General features: G+C 38.0%; 1 protein-coding gene across 3 annotated transcripts in view; it reads left to right on the top strand.

Moving 5' to 3' along the window:
- The first annotated feature begins 544 nt into the window (after positions 1–544).
- The window catches only part of LOC126919809 (rho GTPase-activating protein 7), a 349492-nt gene continuing 324704 nt past the window's right edge, over positions 545–25332 (top strand). The window contains exon 1 of one of the 3 annotated variants that reach the window (XM_050729401.1): positions 545–1857. The gene's annotated coding sequence lies outside the window, so the exon portion shown is untranslated. The remainder of the gene's footprint in view (positions 1858–25332) is intronic. The other 2 variants (XM_050729403.1, XM_050729404.1) reach the window with 2 other exon arrangements.

The following is a 25332-nucleotide window of genomic DNA, read 5'->3' on the forward strand; positions in this document are numbered from 1 at the left end:
ACAGGTTCAGCCAAACAGGATTGCATTGTAGAACTAACATAAATAAGCATCAGAATCTACAATCTATACCATAAAATAAATTTTCTCATCTAAATTAATTAGCTTGCTTACTTCCAGATGCGACGAAAAAATTTCAACAGCAGCCGGATAGAGCGCAATTGGAGGTTCGTCAACCTCGATGCATTCCAGCGTTAGGACTCCAAATACTTGAGAGGTTAAGTATACACCCGATTCAAGTTAAAAGAACGAACTGCATACTTCGTCACCAGAGGAAACTCAGACATATAAAACATCATGGTACATGTCGAAAATCTGCGGAACTTCTTTCATCGATGAACACCCACGTCCGGGAGTAACGTGCACTAATACCTTGATAACGTACGCGTTCACGCATGTACTTATGCGTACACGGCAAAAGAACCGCGCGAGAGTTGCAGCAAGGGACGCATATACGTATCACATTGACGAGCTCCCGCCCCAGTCGGCGGTTGGTCGTTGCTTTGACAGCTCCTCGTCTCTTCCAGGTAGCGCGCGAGTGCAAGAAAGAGAGAGAGAGACGACAGAGAGGGGGTCGTGGCGACCAGGACAGAACGGAACGAGAGACAAGCGGATAAGGACAGAGATAAGGGAGCGTGGGAGAGAGATAGGCAGCGTGAGCGAGCGAAAAAGTGCGAAGGGAAAAAACGAGGGAACGAGGGGAGAAGATTATACAGAGGCACAGAGAGCCAGAAGAAGACGCATAGAAAACACGAAGGTACGAGAAGAAGAAAAGTGGCGGAAGGAAACGAGCAAGAACCGTTGATACAAAGAGAGATTAGAGAAACAAGAGAGAAAACGGTAAAAACGGTGGAAAGTAACAAATACCTAGATTGGAAAGGTGAGAGGGGGGACTAAGAAAAGTACGGGAAAAAAAGGAACGAGCGGAAAGAGTAGCGGTAGAAAAGAAGAGGAACGGTGGAAAAGGGACGGAGAAACCGCGTGTAAAAGAGGAACGCTGCAGGGGAGTGAAAGAGAGAGAAAGAAAGAGGGGTAGAGTGCTCGTATGGTCGGCTTGCCGCCTGCCGCGTAGTAGTAGCGTGCTGAGCGAGCAGCAAGCAGTGCTGAACGTCGTCGTCGTTTCTCAGTGTCGCCGCGGCGGTCGTGCCAGACGGTTCTCTTGTAGTAGTTTTTCGTGGTGCGCGCTCAACGTTCCGTTCCGTTTCGTTTCGTTTTGTTCCGAGCGCGTCAATTTCGGTGCAACGTGTGACTTGTTTGGATTAAATTGGATTAACGTATACTCACACAAGGACGTGTCTCCAGAGGATTATCGATTCGGTGGCAGTCTCGTATCGCTGTAAGGAATCATCTAGAAAATCTTCTAGGGAGAATAGATTTTTGAGCAGCTTGTCCAAGGATATTAATATTCAGTAGTGTGTGACAGCAATTACGACTTTATTGGCGGTCCTCATTCCTCGTTGCGGGGCACTTGTCGTAGAAAAGATCAGAGTTTGAAACATGCGTGAACGAGGAAACACCGCACGAAACGAACGGCAGACGCGAGTTTGAAAAGTGTAACGACGCCAAACGCCACGTGCTACACAGGCGCCATCGCAGGCTGAATTTTGAATTTCGCGCGATACATACGGTGAAGTTTGGTTACCGTGGACGGTCCGAACGCGTTTTTCTCAGTGAAAAATCGTGGTTATTGGTGGTAATCTCTCTCGTGGCCGTGGAACACGGCGGGTGGCACATTGTAGCGTGTCTTGCGCCGCGTTTGTACAAGTGGATTTAACCTTGCGATCGAACACGTGGATGTACGCTGTCCTGTCGACGATGCCGTGATTCTGAGCGGCCAAGCTGTCTGCACGAAAATTCCAGGTTAAAAACATGTTTCGTCATTTTGGCTTTCATCGCTGTGACTGATGTGTTTGCCTAAGGGTTATATATGGTATTATGTATAAGTAGCGTGCTTAATTATTTCTGATTATTCATTGCTGTTCATAATTATTCCAACATTTGTGATTCTAATATATGTACATTTCTTTTTTTTTTGTATGAATTAGTAACTCTAGTATATTTAACATATGCATCTTTTAGAAATGTATTATAAAAATTGAACTTTTTCAAAACAATACAAGAAATCATTTTCCTTTTCTCATATGTTTGACTAAGGTTAATATTAGATTATCCCATAAGTTCGTTCCGTTTTTCGAACGGTTATATATGTTAAGATTGTTTACATACCTTTCAGTTTCATGAAAAAATGTAATCCCCCTCTCGTTGTACAACTTCTTCCCATTTTTCAAGTGCATTGGTCCCTTATCGCCGTATGTTTATAAATCGACACGTGAAATGTATACACAAAAGTCGGCACGAACTTATGGGGTGACCTAATATTATAGAATATGTACTGTAAGATTCGAATACTTACGAACAGTAGACAGATTTCGAAATATAAACAACAGTCGAGCGTCGTTTACTTTCATGTCAACTAGCAAAAATATAAATGGAAATGAAATTTATTTATTATGGGATGATTTTATCAAATCATTCGACACTCACGTACGTTATATGCATCGAGCTGTCAAACCTGGTTCTGTTGAGTGTCGAAAGTGAGGTGATAATCGTATTGACTTATCCCAGACCTAACCTAGATTGTGAAACCATTTGTTTTATAATATTTCCCACAAATCCATCGTGGATGCTTGTACTGCAATTTCAGCGTTATTTACGTTTGACGTTAGATGCTATTTCAGATCGTTATCCTAGATAACCATCACTGTATTACTCTTATCGCTGGCTTCGTTATCATATGACATTGGCGTTATATGAATATTACTCTAACAATAAAATCGGTGTTCTAAATTCAAAGTGACATAACTTATTCATTAACCGTAACAAAGAACAGCTGTTAACAGTATTCTTTCGAGATCTATTTGAAATTGACAATGAAAATCTTTATGAATCAGATATTTATGATTGTCATTATAGTGGTTACTTCACTTTCTTTATATGTAGATATCTAATAATCGGAGTTTACATTAAAATACATTTATGAACCTTACAAAGGTAAACATTTAAAACTGTTTCCTCCTTTTTTATAAATATTTTTTTGGACCACTAATTATTAGAATTTTGCATAAACATTAGATTCAAATATTATATTTATATTCTACGGGCTTTTAATGTTTCAAAATAATAATAATATTATAGTAGATAGTGTAATAACAGTAAAGAAAATAATACTATTTTAAAATATTAGATTAAAATGATTAGAACCAGAAAATAATATCAGAATACTTTTATTTAAAACAATTTATATTGTATTTTATTTGTACTAGATATTATAACTTTAAAAGAAGTCAGTAATGAGTAAGCAATAAGTAAACACAATGCAAATGAACCTGTGGAATAATGTCGCTACTACTGTTAAGAAGAGTCCATTCGATTATCTAATACTGCTCATTATTGTTTGAACAATAGCTAATTTTAATTTTACTACAGTCGTATAATTATTCTTCATTTTCAAAACATGACTGTGTCGTTCGGTATCGTTATATTACGAAAATACGATGAAGTATATTCAGTTTATGCAAAGCTTCCTCATTAGTTAGGTAGTTCATGCATATTGATTCGTATTATCATTGATTTTAAAACGAACTCAATTTGCGTTAAAAATTATAATCATCGTTTGTTTTGTTGCCTTGAAGATATTTATTTGAAATATAGGTCATAATATCACATATTCTCTTTGAAAATAACGAGCATTAAGCTTTTTTACAATTCTTTATTATCAACATTCTTGTGGTAATCCTTATATTTATACTTTAGTAATATTATTTGTTAATAGTTATCATCATTAATTGTTCTAATATTTTGCAAATATTTTGGACGAATATTTTACGTACATTATATCGATTGTCATAATTCACCAATGTTTATGCAGACTACATTTCAACAATTTAACGTATTCTGCTTCGAGAAAAAACAATCGATACTTCGCTTGATTGGGTTAACCTGAAAAAGATTGGTAAATAACCGCTCGTATCGACGGAATAAAAAGAATCGTGTTGTTTGCGACGCAGTCATCCGCGTGTAGCTTTTAAACGAGTCGAAGAGAATTGCTGGCTGGTCGCTGTGTAGTGCGCAGCAGCGACAAACGGTAGTAGTGGTTCGTAATCGGTCGATTTATCGAACTGCCGATCGGTATCTGCCGACGAGTCGTTCGGCGAGTATGCGCGATTCTCGAAGGGGAAATCCTGATTACGATCCTGGGGAAATCCTGTTCAATGTCGCAATGACATCATCGAGGATCATCATCCTCTTGGAATTCCTTGCCGATTAAATCTGCACGCGTCAATTGTGACCCCTCGTGTTGCCCGTCTGTGATATGTACCTCTGGTCCTACATTTTCCAACTACGAAAAATTTACGTCCATAAAGATAAATAATCATTTTATGATTCAAATCTAATTAACTATGTCATAAACATAAAACGAATGTACATACTACGTTTAACATTAAATAAGACCTCGACATTTGTATTCGTTAGTACTATAAAATTAATTGATTTTAATATTAATACCTATTCTTTGATGTGAAACTAAGACAATTAGAAACGCTAAAATGATTTACCTATAAAATTCTTTTATTTACAGCATTATCAATGATAAGAATCGATATATGATCGAAACATTACCATTCGAAATAAAATTCCTTTTACGTTGTCAAACGGAAGCTCGTTGATTGAAACTGCGGTGCTTCTGTCGACCTCCCTTTCCGTCATCTATCGCTATATATCGCTATTTATCGCGATCTATCAAACGTTTCGAACGAACCAGATATGGAGTCGACAAAAGGGTCTTGATGTCGACAAGAGTTCCGGTATCGTTGTAACGTACGGCCGTTCCTATTCCAACAGTGTTGTATTCCTTGTATTATCGCATAGAAGGGGTTCACATAGTCGCACAGAAAGCGAATTGTCGTCGTGTCAACTGCGAATGATTGCGAAACTAAAAAATCCAGTGCCGCGACAATGGCGCGTAGCCGGTACTTCATCCGAGCCAGGGGACCGAGCTATTTTCTGCGAGTCAAAACACACGCGATGCCGATGAGCAAATTTTGCGAACGTGTCGTGCTTTTAATCAACGATAGACCGTGTTTAAGATTTTATCACACTTGCTATGCGATGTGTTCGTATGCTATTGTTCTCGATTATGGTATTGCAAAGACACCGCATCGAAGTCGTAATTAGAGGAAGTTCTATGGATGGTTAAGTAAGAAGGTGAGGAAATAACAAAGATAAAATTAGGCAAATTTTAATCGACCTTCTCGACGTATTTCGTAAGACTAGTGCAAAGTCGTGGCAAATAAGAGATCAGAGATGAAGGATTTATGTATTTTTACAGTATAGGCAGTCATGTGGAGTAATAAAATAGATACGACTAAACTGATAAAATTGTATAAATAATGTAAGATACATGGAATCGCATAGCGAATATAATATTTAACGAATAAAATAAGTAATTTGTCAGGTTTTTCTATAATTAAAGTCACAGCTAGTAACTCTACATGTTTAGTGTTTGACTTATTTGAAATTTAATTTATAGATAATGTTATTTATACTACCGATATTTCTAGGTCCTATGTGAAATGATGTCTTTATTTTCGTAATAGAAATGTTAAATCTATTTTGCCAAAGTTTACATTTCGTTGGAGTTTATACGAAAAGCAAGTTACAAGATGGATTCTTTCTTGTAAAGAGTTACATATTATAGGTAGCGATTGCCACGACCGATCGAATTCTTATGGGAAACACGTGCGAGCTACCGTGGATGGGATCACGAAAGTATTTCTTCGACCATAAATCGTTCTTACGTGATGTTTCCGGCGTGATCGACAGTCTGCCGACTTGTGAATGGCGGTCGGACATTTATCACCTCCGAATAAACATAATGCGCGTGTGTTTTCAGACTGTCGAGTCACACAGATATTCGTGTTTGTCGTAAGACTTGTACCGAGGACTTTCGTCTCGTCTGTGATAAGATTGTGACTTCGATTTTTTTCCACATTTTTCTCTTTTTTGAAACACACCAACGGTTATCGATCGCTGGAGATTGAAATAATTGGGAAGCAAACGAGTCTGTTATCGTTTCTCGCTAAAAAAAAGATGCATTTGAATTTTCTCTCGTTTACTTTATGCAATGGTTTGGCGAAACTCGTATTGGGTCGTTCATATATATTCACAGATCGTTATTAGCCGATCATGATTTTACAAAGTTTCGAAAATACAAAAAAATACTAAAATACTAAAATTTTTGGTCAGTTATTTTACTTTTTCAATAGTTTACATTTAAATAGAGCCCAACGCAACTTTCAGTGCACATGAAAGACCACGTGGGCAACACGTGTTGTTTGTCGTTTGGGAAAGACTACGCCCCTTCGATGTTCTGTTCCGCGCTGCAGCCTCTGTACACCCTACCGCAAGGAACTATGTTGTTTAAAATCGCTCAGTCTCCTCCTTAGTTTCAGTACGTTCTTCATGAAGTATTAACAAATGCAAAAATTCTTTTCATTTACTTTTCTTCTGTTTGGTCCACTTTCGTTATACGTATATTTTATAATTCATGCATGATCTAGTTCGTAAAACAACGAAACTCGGCAAATTGTTTGAGAAAGCAGTCGCAGCATCCAGTCCCTTTGATATTCCTTTACGATTTCATTCATAAGATCGGTTTGAATCGCATTGATCGAAAGAGTGAAATCTACCAGTAACTCATCGAATAAAAAGAAAATGCTGGAGAAAACTATAAAAAGGAAACAGTTGTAGGTACGTGTAATCACGTACTCGCGTGGAATTCACGTAAAATAATCTCGAGTGACTGTGGTGAAGATAGCAGCCGTTGTTTATAGTCTCATGCCGTGCTGGTATTCATGATCGGAGATCGCGCTTTTAATGATGAGATTCGTTTTTGCCGCGGTTCCGTGGAAATACGTGGTTGGCATTCGTGTCCAGCGTCTTCGCGAAAAACTACATCGTGATTCACGATACACAGCACGAACCTCATACCAGCGGCTATAATCGAAAGGAACTTCCGATGCAAGACATTGCTAAATGTTTCTTTTCTTGACGAAGTGTAGGGACGATTAGGTTTGGAGCAGGGGAGGTCGATGTGTGAACGACTCAGCAGCCATACTGATCGACTGTATACGAGTGGTAGGTTAGTTTGAATTCGATTTGAATTCAATCAATTACGTATATTCGATGTCCCGACAGCAATCGAGTATTTGTTCTTGATTGCTGCATAAAGTTATGTGTAGTATAAATTGACAATACCAAAACTATTCGAAGGAAACATTGTTTAGAACATTTTGCTCATTTGGATGGTTTCTTGGTGTCTTTTACGTGGAATAAATATATCGATCTAGTATGTTTCTCTTTCTTCGATAGAAAAATTGTTAATGGTCATTGGTCAATAATTAGTTTCCAAGTGACTGAAGAATAGTAATGTCATTTTCGAATAAGTATACCGCGATAGTTATAAATAGGTATTGTAGGAAAGAAGCTATTTGCTATCCACTGATTTATGATCGCAGCCAATAGAACTTTCTTCGATTTAAATGGAAACGCTGACTACGTTCGGAGAACCTCTCGGAACACGTCAACGCTTTCAGCAACGCTTTGATGCATCGCGTTGAAAAAGCCATGAAACCTGTTGAAGCAAATAAGCACACAAGAAACAGAAGCTGTCTAGTATCATGTGATTTACAATCGCAACCAGTACAATTCCTCCTCGATTCGAATGGAAACGCTGTATTCATAGAACCTTTTACATCGTAATACCAATACCGATACCATGCTAAACTCTGACGGAAAAGACGTATCTTACAAACTCAATAACTTACGAAACACAATAATATAATATTCCTGTTCTCGCGAAAAATCATCATCGACAACCCAACCTTTTAAATAAGAATCACTCAGTTTTATTATATAATATAATTTACAAAGCAGCAGTTTGTTCAACAGTCTCTAATTTACAATTACGTTGGGTATGATCCCTTCGATTCGAACGGAAGCATCAATCTCGCCGCGAAGGAAGCCCTTTCAAGTCGATTACCACGACGTTTTGCGTCGCCAACGCGTTTCGTCTTCTCCCTTTTAAGCTTGCTTCCCTCCCGCGTTCTGGCTGTCATTTCTACTAAGCTTTACGCGCCTCTACAGAATCGACCGCATCACCGGCCATGATTTACATCCTGTATTTATGACGCAACGTAAAATCGCGCTGAAGTTTTCGCTGACTGGCGGACGCAGAGCCAGGAGCGGTTAAACGCCTTCTTCTCCTTCCGTGACCATTCCTCTCTATTTCCGGTGTTGCGCCTCTTCTCACGCACGCGTCTCTCTTTCACTTGTATGTCTCTTGTAGTATATTATATGAAACACGATATTAGTTAAGTTGATCAACAAGTTCTATCGTCAAATTTTGCTTGTATATTTGCGACTTTACCCGGAGGTTTCTACAAATGGCAAGTACATAGTTGAATTTAGATGATAATTTATAAAAATGTGGGCTAATATCGTTCTGTAACAAAAAATTGCAGACAATAAAATTTGTGAAATGTAGCTTTCATCGTTTTCTTTGTATGAATTGATAGTTCGACTAGATTTTTACGAAACTTTGAGTCAGAGGTACTGGAGGAATAATTTAGTAATAAAAATGAAAAATTCTACGTCGTCAGAATCAGATTATTTCAAATATTTTATGTGTAATATTTTTACACGATCTGGATTTTAATCCTTAAGTCCGGTTGCTTTCACAGATAATATGTTCCTGTATTATAACTGAGATTAAACGTAAAGGATTTTTGATTATTTATGTCCGCATATCTCGGTTTTGGATGGGGTTACCGCTTGGTTCTGCTTCCTTCCGTGTTACGAAGTTCGCACCGTCAAATGGAACTGGATAATGCCGAGAAAATAATGTAATTACTTATATAAAAATTCTAAACACAGAAACATTTTTATTTTGATTCTTTTTATTACTTATTATAAGTAGTTTGAAAGTAAAATATACAAAATTTTCTCGGATCTTATTGGATATGCCTTACCGAAATTAGTCTTTTTTTATTTATCTAAAAACGAATTGAAAGTTTCCCGATAATTTAATACAATTAATCGCGTGTAAAAGGTTTCAAAATTTCATTCAGTGAGACGGTCGAATGAATCGTTTAACAGAAATCGAGGTGAAAGGCTTGCCTATCGTTCGGCGTTGCATAAAAATGATTTATTACAGAGTCGATTGTACTCAGTGAAGAAGATATCACATCGACATTTTATATGCAATGCCGTGTTCCTTGCGCGGCACGCACCGCTCGCAAAAATGAGACGTCCGTTAATTTTTATGGAACAGCGCTGACGATGACTGACGCGGAGAACGGTTAAAGCGCATTCTCCTCCGTCTATCTTTCAATGGTTTATCGTATGACCGCAGACATCTGTATATCTAGCAGTACGATGTATGAAATATTTATGCGCAACCCGGCCTTTATTCACTTGACATCAATGCGCTTCCCCCTTTTGCGATGCGTTGGTAGCGATGCGTCCACATTATCGGATCGAACGTTCGTATACTCGCCCAATAATGCTTCTGCGTGCATGGGTTTTTTTCTCTTCTACGATAAAAATCTCGACGTTCCATCGAGATGCATTTAATCGTCGACGTTCAGAGGAAAATAAAAATATGGGGCGTAGTATCGAGTAGGAACTTGATATAGGTAAGAAGAAAGAAATGGTTATTGGAGTGATGGAATTTTTTCGTTGTTTGAAAAGTTTATGTTATAGAGAATTGCTTGGATGGATATTTTTTTGTAGAGCGATGATTAGTGAAAAACAGAATATTTGAAATCTTAGATTTTATTCATTTGTAACATTTTAATGAATTGTATGCTACTTATATTTGCATTAAACATCGTGACATTTAAGTATTATTTGAGAGAATGTAAGAAATATAAAACGTATTATACATATATACGTACTATATGCGTATACATAAATAGTTTCAAATCGATTGCACGCACATTATATAATATTGAACTATCGTTTCGTCGTGTTTATATTTCAATATTTTAATGCATATATTCGCGAGGCATTAAGTCCACGGCTGGCAACGCACCGTTTAGTTTCAATACTTTTTCCTTTTTTCCCTAGTAACAAGCGACTTGCGGTATGAGGTTTAAATATGTTGTAAATTCTTCGTTCAACTGATAGGTTTATCGACAAAGAAGAAGGCGCGCGGTGCATCTGAATGTACATACACGTCAGTTGGACGAAGTAATTTATTATTTGAGAAGTATTCGCTGTTAATAAAGCCCGGTACTATGTAGGAAGCTAAGCTGTTCGTGAACGCAAGAAACAATGACTAAAACGATGCAAAATTAACGAGCCTGCTTGAGTAACAAGAGTTTGGAACTGACTTGTCGTTGTCGCTGATTCTTTTTGTTTTCCAACAACGTGATGGATATTAATAGTTACGCCAATATAGTACTTCTTATTAAGGAATACTAATAAGTTAGACTTATTATCGAAATTGAGAAATTTCAGTCTATTATCGTGAGATTGGTAGATGAAATTCTCAGGTGTATTTTAAGAATCTAAATAATACATACTGTCCGATACAACTTTTTTGAATGATTTACAACCTGATTGATGAATTATTATTATTTTACATTTACATATTATTATTTTATCGAACCACATTGACAGCTTTATTTTTTAAGTAAATTTATACCAAATCCAACAGGTGTTGTAATACTTATAGCCGACAGTTTACAGGTAAAGTCGACTCTGTCAATTTTGTGACACGTTAAGACATTCAGTGACATGAAGTTTACAAGTAGTAGAGAAGTAAGATAGAAGTACAGTTAAGCAATCTCGTTCATCGTCTTTCACTGAAAGAAGCGCGGCTCGATATACTCAGCACCATTGTAAACGCATGGTTTACTTATGCGTGGCTCTCGATGAATTATAACCGTGCAAAACTGTAGCTTGACTTTTATCTTTTGAAAGCATGCTACGCTTTCTCGTGAATCATATTTGTTTTCCAGGCAGGGTTGGGATATACGGGTTCGGATACAATTTTTATTCGCACGACCGATTTCGACATCGCGGAACGTTCGACTTCGGGACGCGGAAAGGATACTTCATCATCGTTCACGAAACGCGTGCGCGCTCGCGCGGTAACACGCGCTTTAAAATTATGCCTGACGTGTCTACTACTTTCACGTAGAATTACATAGCCGAACGAGTTCCGTTCGACGAGCTCTCGTATGTAACTCGCGTGGCTCTTGCAAAATCGAAACAACGATTCGCGGGACACGTAAATGTCGCTCCCTTTAGGGCACGGTTATGATTCTCGACGACCTCTTACTTTCGCTACGCGCGGAACGAGAAAAGTCTCAAATTGCTCCATTAGTTACTTGGGAATTATCATTTCGCTACGGAACTGTTGGATAGGGAAAGAGGACGCAGACAAACATATGACTAACCGCTTTGAATTATCGATTTGTCTTCGGTAGAAATGCGCTATTATAGTGTTTTTAAGGAATAAATCTTATTTGCTTTTTACTGAAGGTTAATTTAAATGACTCAAGAAATGAAGACGATCTAATAGATAATAGAAACGATAGATGGGGGAAAACGAGGAGTTGTGATAAAAATAGCATTTTTGATGATGAGATGATGATTTTGATTTTGAGATGATGTTAAATAAAAAATATCACATGCTTTTATTACATAGAGTGATTCATGAAAGTGTTTAAACATTTATTGTAGGAAACTTTGATGTTTATATTATGTATATTATGTAAAGCTTGTTGAAACTTCATTAGCATTGTAATGGGACACGGCTATTAGGATTATGTTGGTTCTGTGTGCATTTTCGAATTTGTTTCAAATATTATTGATACTTATAATTATGATAACTGTGTTCGATCACAGTAGTGATAAAATGTTCATATTCTATTAATAATTTCAACTATTCTAATAAAATAAAATATACTATACATTCATCAAGGATTTTCATTTTAATTGTTGAAATATTTCCACGGGTATATATCAAACTTAAAATAACAAATCATAGAATTGCTCGTCGAATATCTTTGTCGTTTGCTCAGTCGTCCACAGAAGTAGCTTCGAAGGAAATTGAAAACAATTATAGGCAATTAAAGAGCGAGGGGCTATTGTCGCTGCGAATGAAAGCTTTCTGTCGGCAGTCGTGCATGAAATTAAACAAAAGAGGAAGCCAACAAGCGGACGGGCTCCAAATGATGTAGATACTCGTGAAAAACATCGTCATCATGATTTTCAGGTCACAGGAAGTCTGGAAAGTGTGGGCAGTCTTCCTTTGATAGAACAAATAATGATACCGCGATAACTATGTCTTCAAATCTCTATCATGAAGTAGAAAATAAAAGTATTTCATGATAGGACTTCCTGTATTTCAAGAATCTGAGAAACTGAGAGTCATCCTGATAAAGTAAAATTAATTGCTTTGAAAAAGAAGGCCGAAGAATTTCTTTCAAAATGGATAATTTTCATATATTAGATTATTTGGAAAGTTCGTAGTATTTTTATTATGAATCTCTGGCGCGTAATGATATGGTTGTACAAATACTCTTTACATGAATACTGAAAATAACAAAGGAGTAACATAAAACATGTTTCCTTACAACATAATAGAGTAAGTAGCTTAATCCGAAAGCAGCGTAGAGCATAACCGAAATTCGTATAAAAAATATGACTCTACGACAACTAACAATAAGTGCCAATCATGATTGCATGTTATTGGTCGTGAGTCACCAAGAAAATTAAATTCCCACGCGTGATTTTCTACTTCTTTACATCGCAGTACACTGCGAATAGACGCATCGCGTGTTCGCGGAATCGACATTATCACCTTGATTTCCACGTTAGAGCTCTTATCGAATAAACAAGTGAAGCATCATCCTCGACACCAGATCTCGACGTCAAATAACGAGCAAATTAATTTGTGTCGTTGTTCGTCAAAGGCTCGACCGAAAAAAGTAGCAATCCCGATATAAGTATATGTAGAAAAAAAAGGAAGATTGTCATCGTTGTGTAGTGCTGAGAGAATACTCGTGCTTCTAATTAGACAAATAGAGGATCGATGGATCGCGAGGACCGCAGCGTCGTCGTTCATGTGAAGATCCTTGATGTTTCTCTCTTTGTTACCTCGTGGCTTCTTCTCTGTCTGTATCTCGCGTCCTTATATATATCGAAATCGACCGCGTGTAAAACCAGTTCTACGACTCGAGGATCGCGAGAGGATAGAGCACCTTATACTCGGTGCACGCGGCTTCTCAAGCAAAATGGTTCACACTGATCACGCTTCATTGTATTTTTCCTGGCCTCACCTTCCTCTACGCGTGCTTCCATCGTAGTTCTCCGGTTGTGGATAGTCTGACCCATTCAGGGTATCTCTTCGTTTAGCCGTGTATCGTGTGTCGCTTTTATTTAACGGCGAGGCCGAGCACTCCGCGTCGTGTTCGTCGCGATCCAAAGTGCTTCGAGACTTCTGCAACGATAGCTCGTCGTCGCTTTGTGGCTGCCAAGTGTTTTCTCGTGTGACACTCTGTTTTACATGGAAGAGGGAGTGAAATGTGACCATGTGCGTTGAACACTGCCACGTGGTGTTGATTTCGTCTTGATGGAGTCACGAGCTCGATGATTTTTCATGTTAAGAAAAAATCTGGATATTTGATGATGATCGTCGTTGATTTTGAGAAATTGTAATCTGTTGACTGCGAATTTAATATATTCGTTTATGACTACATCGAATGTACTTTTTTTAAAGAAGTGTATTTTAATGACGGTCAAATATCAGCTGGATTATGAATGGTTTATCGCGAAGTGGACAGAATTATTTATATATTTTTACGGAGAAACAAGTATTTTTGTGTACAGCCTTTTACAATTATGCGAAGAATTTTGAATAAAATAAATTTTAAAACGTGATTTATTCAAGTAGCAGAAATAACTTGTCGCGCAAAAAAAGCAGTATAATCACACCAATTAACTTATCACTAGATCTCGAATGTTTATGCAAATTTTTTTTTTTTGAACTCGACTAAAAAGTGGAATCTAAGCAGAGATTTGTTTCACACGTTAATTACTAAAACCTGTGTTACGTACTTTATATATTTTTGCATATTATACGTATTCTATGCATTTTCGTATTTTTAAGTTTTGTATAAGTGCATAAACATCCACAATCTAGTTATTACTCTCGATAAATCGACGAACAGAGCCAGTCGTTCTCCCAGTGACATTTGAAACGAATCGGTATCGGAGCATATATTCCGCGCGTGTACTGTTCGGAACACGCAATTGTGCAGACCTTCGACTGTCAATCGACATTATGAGAATGTCAAAGCATAAGAGAACATTGGCTGAACAAAAGGACATTGACGATCGCGGCGCCGCACAATACTTGGTAATTAAAGGGTGCACGAGAGAGGGAAGACGCGAGCTGGAATCTAATCGCGCGCAGACCGCGCTTTCGATACGAAATCCGTCGTTCATCGGCATCCCATGAATCTCCGCTCTTTTCTTGGCGTCGCTTAAACAAACACCGCGTCTGAACCGATTCGAGACATGCCAGCGTTTCCTTATTCTCTTGCAGCCGAGACGACGCGACGTGCCGTTTATTTAAATTGCTGCAGTGCCCGCTGGCTACGGTCGAAACATTTTAATTTCGCATTATGGGAGACCGCCGTTTATTTTCCAGACGAATTACTCGGTTTCCCGGATAATCGTTTGTTATGGAATTACGCGAAAGTCCTCTGGAGTCCGTGAACCTTCGTCTTCTTCTACCTTTTTTGCTTACATATGGAAGTGAAATGAAGGATGCTGTTCCCCAGAAATTTGTTTGGACAATTATGGTTCCTTCTTAGAGACATTTGCTAAACTTAGAATAGAAGTTTCTGTTGAATATTTTTCTACTAGTAATGCAGTACATACGCCTTACAATAAAAGGATAAATAAAACTCATAGTTGAATTTACTAGCAGTTAAGACTAAGCGTTTCTCTATTCATAAGCACTGTACAAACTGTAGATTATTATTTTTACAAAACAATAGCCATCAATAATATTTTATCTCTTGGTTAGTTGTTTAACATGTTATTTGGTTAATAATTGATAATCAAATATTACGTATTGCAAATAAAAGCTTTTTTAATCGTTAACGCTCGTATTCTATATGGAGTCTTTACAGTTTGTATAGAGTTTAAGACCTTTCTGTTTTGAATGCATATATTTACACTGTGTGATAACTGAATGACAGATGGAAATTTACGTCAAATTGGCAGTTTTATATCAAAAAATGAAAATGGTACCTTATATCTGAGCAATTAAATCTTGTAACCGTTTAAAGAAGACAAATGTTTGTATAAATGAATCAGACGAAATCTCATTTCTTCTGTGTGCAATGTCATTACTTGTGCCTCTGCTGGATCATTATCATTACGATGCTGGCATATCAGTTAATTACTATGATTGCAAGGAAGGTTCATAGCCGAAATATTAGTCAGCGATTGTAATTTTTCTCTATTTTCAATTTATGGAGTTGATCAATGTGGCTTCTAAACGGCTCATTTATTATTCAATTAGAGAGCGAAGTTTGCAAACTACCATAAACGCGAATTTCTTTGAAATTAAAGATCCTGTTAAATTGACATTGATAACACCGTGTTCGTTACTCGTGAAGGTACCAACTCGATGTTTTCTAGTTACACGTTCCCTAAAACCTCTCATTAAGTACTCAAGGGGTAAATTTAGATGGTGCAAGCGGTAAACTGTAAGTCATGCTTCAGTAATAACCTTCGTCATGTAATCATCTCGATCGCGTCGTATTTTCAATATACCCTGAATTCCTCTAAGTGCGCGTCAGGATAATTACACGTTGCACACCATAGTAACATTCAATTAACGATGAAGATGTAATAAGTAACACGACGTGTCAACATTGTAATGAAGGGAGTTACTTAACGATATTCTAAGTGGCGCCAAGTTTATGCCTTTTATTACAAAGTCGACTATCATTAGTTTTAAACGCATCCATTTTGCGATTACCAACATATACATATAGTTTTCCTCTAGCTATGAATCTGCTCTGTGATTATCTTTTAAAATCAATTTTTGCTCGACCAGTAGCCAGAAATGAAAAAAGAAATATAGGATGTTTCATCAATTATGTTACAATCGGTATAATTAAATACCTAGTGTAATTAAATAGTATTTTATAAATTTCTCAATACGTTTTTTAAAAGACCCTTTGACATATGAGAACTGAAAGTTAGGTAATGTTAGACTTGTTAACACGAACTCGAAGGAGGTTCATAGACCTCGCTAAGAGATAGGTAACCTTGCAAGGCCTCCTCGCAACCTCTCTCTCCCAGCAAGGAACCCGCTACAAGACATTCAATGGAAGGAGACGAGAACTGGAAAGAGCCTGCTTACCCAGGATGTTGGATGCTCGCGGTATTTAGCAGCCGTTAATGGTTCTAAACAGCTCTTATGGAATGGGCAGTTCCAGTCTATTTCTTTCTCTTTCGCTCCTCCGCGAAGAGACGTAGATTCGACGAGTACTCGGAGAAACGGTCGTTCAGTTTGCGTCGACCTTTGTCGATTACGCTAATTCCGTAAGGTAACAGCTGAGCAAGGCCTGATTCAGATCCCGTCGAAAATCGTGGCGAAACATTATGATTACAACTTGTTTGTTACATTCTCACTTGCGTTTACAACCGGTCTGGCTGGCAGAGCTGTTACGAATTTCCGTTTTCCTAAGCGATGTGGCTGGTTGACTCATATTTACGAAGCGAGACGAACGTCGGTTTTTCTTCGAACATTCCTCGTCAGTGAATCCGGAGTAGGTAAGGCAGAGAGTCAAGATCATTAACAATCCTTTCCCTCAGGCATTCTTCGTCACGGTTTACCGATCGATCAGATGTTCCGTCCGGCAGTGTATATAGTCTCTTTGTGCTTTACCAAGTTCTTGTTGCGGTAGCCAACAGACATGACTCAGACTTTATTAGACATTCCGTTGAACGTACGGCAAGAAGATAGTACGAAGCTTGCGTTCCTTGTTTTTACGCTTTCCTCCGCCAAGTCGCGAGATAAAACAAAGAGAAAAACATTTGTCTATCGATATTGAAGGCTCATATTGGTAGATTCAAGATCTATATAGAAATAATTGGTTTTTGTTGAAAAAAATCATAATTAAACTAGTATGTTTGTTTTTCTTATTTCTGTAAACGTTTTCAAATTGCTATCAAATTTCATCAGTACAATCATGATAGTCGTGCCTAACTACGCTGCTGAAGAACTTTTAAAATGTACTATATAATACATAATATATAAGTATTATGTATGGTAAGTATTTGAATACTTTCATGAACCACTATACATGTCTTCTATGCCCAAATTATTCCTGACCTTACCCATATGAATTTCTTTAACCCTTCGCCAAGAATATATATGTATGTCAAAACATGCATCCCTTCTTCCTTGACCTAAAGCGCGGTTGGTCGGCTACTCTTTGACACTTTAATGCGTAGGGTGCGAGGAGGCAACGGTTGTGTCGCAATCGTAATACACTTTGTAATTACCGGTCGTCATTATGATCGCGCTACTCGAGTTGACGCGATGATTACGGTGCACCGACGTAAATAAATCGCGAATGCTCGGCTACGGTTCGTGGCCACTGAACAGCCCGCAGCAACGAGCACGATCAGGTAGTGCACAGCGATTAACGCAGAGACGGCCTCGCTTGTACGGAGTTATCGCGGCTGAGATTGAATTTTACCTGGCAACCGTCCGAGTCGCGAGCTTTTTGTTTGTCGGACGTGTCTGACTCGACGTCCGCCGTTTTTGTTCAGGCTACTCGAGTTAGGTGGTGTGACGCTTTCTTCTAAGCTGCCAGCGTTTAAATCTCATTTACAAGGTAAATTTGGATACGCTGAGTGATCGTACATACATCGTATTCCTTGATTTCAACTCATTAATACACAAGGTTAATAGCAAGTTTCATGTAACAAGATCATGACTTGTAGAAGCGGATTATAGCAGTTTCTTATTGTAGGTTACTGGGGCAAAATTGTGTTTATAGCTCGACATATCGTTAGCATCCTCATGTATTAGATATTAAAATTGAACTTTCAAATTTAGTGTTAAGATTTATATATAAATTACAGTTTTCGTGCGCCAAGTTTAGTTTCTCGCTGTTCGAAGGTGTTAAAGTATGTGAAAAATTTTTGGGCTTCTTATTAATTTTTATATTATATTGCACAATTAATCGTTAAATATTTGAAGCATTTTCTGATAGTTTGAAGATATATACAAAATTTATTAATAAACAGAACTTAATTCCTATTACCTTTATCATAATACTATGATGATCTATTTCTAAATTATCTTATATCTGCCAATCATAAGAATATTCTAACTACAATTTATTTTATAAAATAGAGTGTCTGTTATATATTTTAACATTTCTCATCTACATTCATAAGTCTATCAAAATTCATCACAAAGAGCTTCCATTCAAATTTCAATTCTCCTTCCTATTACCTCTACGTTTCTCACAAACAAATGTCATTCTATGCAGATAATCTTTGAATCTTCGAATTTCGCTCCGATTGGTCTCTCGTACAAATCGGTATTCAGGCAATTAAGGTAGTCGATATCGCCCGATCATCTACGTTTGGTTCAGAAGAATTTTCTCTCTCTTTCCTCTGACGACACATAACGGCATCGTTGCTTCACGTGGCCAAGGATCGACGAATCCTCAAGACCAGCGCATAAGCGCCACATAATAACGAAGTTTATCTTCAAAGGAACGAAGCTAGTCGGAATCGTAGAGTCGCGTGATTAACTAGCCAAGGGAAGAGGACGATTGTGACGGCGAGGTGTCCCGATGGGGAACAGCTTCGCGTAGGAATGGATATACCGTGTACCTCTAATTATTGTCGCTATCACAGCATTTATCATTCGAGCGTCAGCAATGGCGACTAGGGGGAAGCATTGCATTTAATTCCAATTAGTCGTCGCGATCCGAAACCAGTTTCGAAACCACCGAGGATCCATTCGATGAGGAACTATGTATTGCCTCTTATTCTCTCGTCGAGATATCCTTCGCACGTGTGAGATACAGTGGAACCACGCACCGCGATTATTCTAGCTCACGAGCTTTCCTATTCCTTCTCTTTTCTTCCTTCTTTTTGTCTTTTTGAGATCAGCCACGCCGCCACTGCCTATCTTTTCTACCGTTGTCGTAGTTATCGGTTCTTTCGTAATTTGAATAATTTATGACGTCGATAAGGATAGAGGCAGTCAGAATAGAAAAGAATCTAGCTGGGTGTATGATTAACTGTTGCTTCCAAATCCTTCATCGAGCGCATGCTCGGTATTTTTATATTTCGATAGATTCGTTTGTTTCAAAATCGTAATAAAAACCTTTACAGGGTATTACAAAATATGAAACTCTGCAATTATCGTCCGAACTATCTACTGTAAAAAATATTTCAAGTAGAAATTTCTTTGGTTCGAAGAAGTCATTTTATCATTAATACAAATTTTGTTTAGATGGACGTACTTGCAAAATTTCTAAGAAATGGAGCTATACGTTTTCATTTAAATAAGGCATTTCCTGATGAATTTATTCAACAACAATATGTTAGCCTTCCTATTGTACGAAATGTTAAGAAATGTTAAGTTTTGTGAACTTGTAATTTGAAGTATTACGACGAAGCTTGATATGTTCGAAACTTCATGCAATCCTGAAGTAACTAGGAATTCTACAGACTTGTTCACACCGATGGAAGTAGCCTATGTACCTGTCTCGACTCGTACCTTTCATTACTCAACTAAATGTACACAAACGTTTAACGAGTGTTAAACCCATAAAGGTGTTGCTGACACTATGAGCTCGACGCCTCCGCTTCTTCGAGCCGAGGTATTCCGTTACTTTCTCAAAGTGGGCTACGTAGCACGTATCCAAGTCAGAAACGAGAACAATTTCATTTCATTTGTGAAAAATCGTTTGCTCGGTCAGTATATTAACGATCTTTTATCCGCCTTTTCTTCTGCGTATACTTTTACGTTTATTTATAAATTTCCAGACAATTAAATGCACACAGAACGAACGATTCCACATTAAAAAAATGAAGAACGTACTTGATGATTTATCTTGTGATCTTCATATGGAAAAACCATGTAACTCTGACGTGTGATTGAATTTTATCTTTGTAGGATGACTCGCGCGTCATATCGCACTGTCGTGTAAACGCTTTGCACAATGAATAGCTTCAGCAGCTCGCAAATACCTGTTCGTGACAATAATACGCATGGAAACGTTCGAAAATAACTCACATTTTCTGTTATTTACTGTATCGCGTGGAACACGATGGGCGGTTACATAAAATGTCTGAACGACGTGTTCCTTGATATAATACCCCTTTTTCCCTGGATAGAAATGAAGGGACCGTGTTGACTTTTATACGTAATATCAATGATATGATCAGAAAATTCATTCGAAACCTACGTCCAGGAAGCGTGACGGAACGTTCGATAAAGTGTGATGATACGCCGTCTGATGGTGACTGTATTTCTTAACGAATAACTTTGAAGTAGGGAAAGTCCAATGAATTTGCTTTTTTACAACACCCGCATGATTGCTGCTAGTTCTATTAGATTAAATCTTTGGAATGTTTAAGTAAGCTATAGGGAATATGCCGTAAAAGCAAAAAAAAAAAAAAAAGAAGCGTGTAATGTGATCAACTTTAACTCGTCAGAGCTTTTCTAATTATCCATGTATGCATTAGAAAAACAACAGTTTCAATTTTCAGAATAAATTTCTTTCAAAAAGAGGTTCCAAGATTGCTTTCTAAATTATTATTACGATATAGGATTAGGTATCTAATTGACTTTTTACTCTTTTTAGTTAAAAAGTGTAATTTTGAAACTGAAGAGGACACAAGCTTCATTATTTTCTGTGGTTTCCATCGTGTAATTTAATATTAGATTTACTTACTATCGTATTATTCTACTTTATTTTTATATATCTCATTAAGTACATTATGACCATGCAATTTATTCATAAAAATTATTGGTTTATACTTCTCGCATGAAAGCAAAAAAACTACATAATTAATGAAATATGAAGAAAACCGCCAGTTAAACGAACAATATAGTATTATTTTCCCTATGGAAGACAGTGCATGGCATGATTGTATCACATGCGTATATAAATATGGAAAAGACATTTTACTCCTCCGGCTTCTCCAGCTCAGCAGACTATCCTTCCAATAATTTGTTTTGCAAACGAGCCTTAAGGTGTGCGATAAGCATGACTGGTCGATGAAGCTTGTCATGCGGATTCTCGTCCTCTGTATATCTCGCTTTCTTTGCTCCTTCGCGTCCTTCTCTCTCTCTCTCACTTCCGTTTTCTGCTGTTCTCGTCCGCGTGCACGCCTTATGTGTACCAACCTGTCGAATCGGTTGCAACTCGACTTGTCCCTTCAGACGGAAGAAACGACCAGGACGGTCTCCATGGCCGCAAGATACCATCGAACTTTTTTGCGTGGGTGATTGATCGAGGACCCAGCTAGCTCGCCCTTACCAACCGATCTTCGCATAATGTACTTTGCTCCTTCTTTCGTGGCTTATTGTTTGCTCGTTCTCGTGTAGCTACGCGTGTAAGGGATGCGCAAGTTCAATGATAACGTTCTGCTGCACTTATGCTGCACGGTTTTTCACGATGGCGATTTTGTTTATGGTAATTTGAAGCTGGTTTCTGTGGAATGATGAGTGGCCGAGATATTGTATTATATTTAGTAGTTGAGAATGATTGATCATACTACAAAATAAATTTATTGTTTTGTTATGCTGTGTTTAATATTTGGGAAGTTAATTGATTGTATTGTTAAATATAGTTAGTAATAGAACCTCGTTTATCTCCAGTTGGTTTATATGAACAAGTTAATGACCAACTTTAAATAGACGTATTCTTATAATGAACATATGCAATCACTCCTTTTTATTGAGAATGAATTGTACATATGTATTAAAGAAGGGACAGTTGAACGTGATATAGGAGCAATTGATCAGTTTCAGTTTTCCGAACATCAGCACCTATTGAAATTCGAATTAATAAGAAGAGATTGTCAAAACTATTCGATTATCCAAATTGTTTTTCTCTCGACTTGTCCGGATAAACGAGGTTCAGTGAGGTTATACGGTTTATTATACGGTTTTTATTATACGGTTCTACTACGGTAAAATTCTACTCATCTGAACTCTATTCATTGGGATTCCTGTTGATTAAATACACTTATCTAAACGTAAACTCCTACTATTTGAATAAGAAATTGTAGGTAGTAAGGAGAATCAACGAATTTGTATTAATTCCAAGTGTATGAACTGTTTGTTTCTTGACAAGTTCAAATGCAGTTCTCTTATACGTATCAAAAATTCACCTAAATCTATTAACTTAATTCAACTTCATCAAAACTTCATAAAAAATTGTTTGTTAACAACTACGAAACCTTCAATACTCCTAAAAACAATATGAAAAGAACAATCCAGGGCTCTCACGCGATTGAATTGCATAAATATCGATGTCCTCGCGAGCAAGGCCCCAGTGATAACGATCAGCATCGATGCACGCACGTTTCAAGACACGCATCACACAGGTTGGCGAGGAGCGCGGGGCAGCCTGGCAAGCCGAACGACCGCAATTAACCTTACGTAACTTGTCGGGACGTTCCTGGTGGCCTCAGCAGGCTATGAGCCGCAAAGATAAACTGCACACAATGCGTCGCACGGAAGGCTGAGTCCGCCTTGGAACGCTTCGCGAAACCGGCCTGAAACGAGACGTAAGACGGTGTCTTCCTCTTCGTTTTCGTCCGTCCGCGTCTCGCGAATATATCGGGCGATAATTGTTTTTAGTGCCTCCACGCCACCAGGAAGGCGGACACGCCGGTCACATGCTAATCGAAATCGTAAATCCGACCGATAAGAACCGAGCCGCGGTTACAAGCTCGCGCGACGTATTCGCCGCGTGGAACGAAGCTCCGCTGGCAGAGAGAGACCTTTCTATGCTCACTGCATTATGATCCGGTTTCGATGCGGTGGGCAGACATTTTTGCCACGCTGTCATTAGCGTGCATTGCTTTCGCCGATAAACCGCTACGTTGTCCAGATATTTTCGTCCTTATTTATGTATCGAGCCTAACCCGCCTTTGGCCGGTGAGGAAAGTCGGCTTTTCACGCGCGTGACATTGATTTTCGAACTTCGGTGTTTTGCTTTATGTTTGTAAGATAGTTCAATGAGAGATGCTAATGGAGGCTCTGCACTGTTTGAAGTTTACGCATTTTAGCTCTTCCAGGATTATGGATGCACGCTATTATGGCTTGTTTTATGAAAATGTCGTTTTTCAACAAGAAATATTTTACGTTCTTATATTTCGATGGAAGAAATAAACAAAAAATGGCCTTAACTCAAATGTTCAGAATTCGTCAAGAATTTACATCATCGTTCAACTACCACTTATTCTGGTCTTTACAAAACGTCCTCTTCGTAGCGAGAAACTGAATATTTCAGAAACCCGCAAGAAACACTCGGAAGAATTCGTTGCTACGAGACAAATCTTCCAGAATAGCGATCCGATCCAATAGTAAACTGTTATATAAATGAAGCATATATATGTTATTCAATTAAATTTTTTTCTAAACTTACGAACTTTTTCAAGCAATAAATATCCAGAATTCCTTCGGAACATCTTAAAATCAGCAATAAAGCTGTTGAAAAACTTTGGAATGTGCCTAATGATGCTGAAGATGAAACAGCTATGTATTTCGAGCGGTAAAATGAGCTATCTCTCGAAAAACTCGGGAATCGTATGGAGAATTCGCGAATGGAGAAAAAGCAGGGGAATGCATTGTTGGCTGTTTACGCGTGCTCCGAGTCGAAACTATTTGCACAAGCGGTCTGAGCGAAAAAGCGCGGCGCCCACGGTGTCTTCGGCCGCTGGATGGAAAGAACGCGGGATAATATGCAGTGTCGTATTGCTAATAATAGAGAGCAAGTATCCACGTGTCTGGCCAGTGCGGATATTATTATCGATTCCGTTACAGGGAACTGTCCTTAACGTAATGGCACGCTTCTAAAGCGTTACGACCGCGTGCCGTCGTGCGACTTTATGAAGGAGGAAGGCCGCGTAAAGGGTTTTCGCGGTTGTGTTTATGCGACCCTTAAAATTCGACGATTGCCTTTACGCCATGTGATTAACATACTTCAATGTACGTATCGTAAAAGCGCCGATGGAGAGTATCATCGTGGCGTTACAGCATTCGCGAATAAATAACCTAGCGTCACGTGCAATTGATTTTCTACGCGGAGATGAAGCTTTAAAAGTCGTCAGTCGTTTCCATGCGATTACTGTGTTCTATGCGCTATAAATATTTCGCTTCGATAGAATTGATTTAGAAAGATCCTTGTGCCAGCAAATAATAAATGCTTATTTGGTATGTATTCTAACAAAAGTAATTTACGCTTGTGTATACATGTAGAGTAGCCCATGAAAGTATTATTCGAACACTTGTAGAAACCTTTTATGAATATACTTTGTAGGTCATATGAAAGATGTTGAATGTCAGTGTATATAGAAAGCGTATATAGAGGCTACCGGATATTTAGTGCAAATACATATTTCGCAGAAATCATGAACGTATTTAAACATCCATTATATCGATAAACCTCAATATTCAGCGGGAACATTTTTAATATTTAAGTATTGTGCGTCGAAGATAGATATTCATACTATATACTAATTGCTTATTAAATATATGTTTGCAGTAATTATCTTAATATTCCTACATACATCTTCAGACTAGTTTCAGTTTTACCAACGCAGTCATTACACTCGTGTGTCATTATAATGCTAATGAAATTTTAAAACCTTTTATATGGCACACAATATGTACATAGAAGTTTTCCATGGTAAATATTTGAATACTTTCATGAGCCACTGTATAAAGTACAAAACTCCTCCTATCGGTAATTTACAGAAATAACATACACACGTAATCGGATTAGTGGAACGTAATCATAAAGAGGAGCATGGAAAGAGCGAAAGAGAGAGAGATTGGACGTTGGTCGCGCATCACATTATTTCTGCGCCGTAACGCGCGATAGAATTCATGATTTAACGCACGTCTCAACTCGGATTCCTTCTTTAGCAAGTCCCGACGATCATCGTAAGCGGAAACGAACGACGTGA

Source organism: Bombus affinis, chromosome 8 (genome assembly GCF_024516045.1).
Source record: "Bombus affinis isolate iyBomAffi1 chromosome 8, iyBomAffi1.2, whole genome shotgun sequence".
NCBI lineage: Eukaryota > Metazoa > Arthropoda > Insecta > Hymenoptera > Apidae > Bombus > Bombus affinis.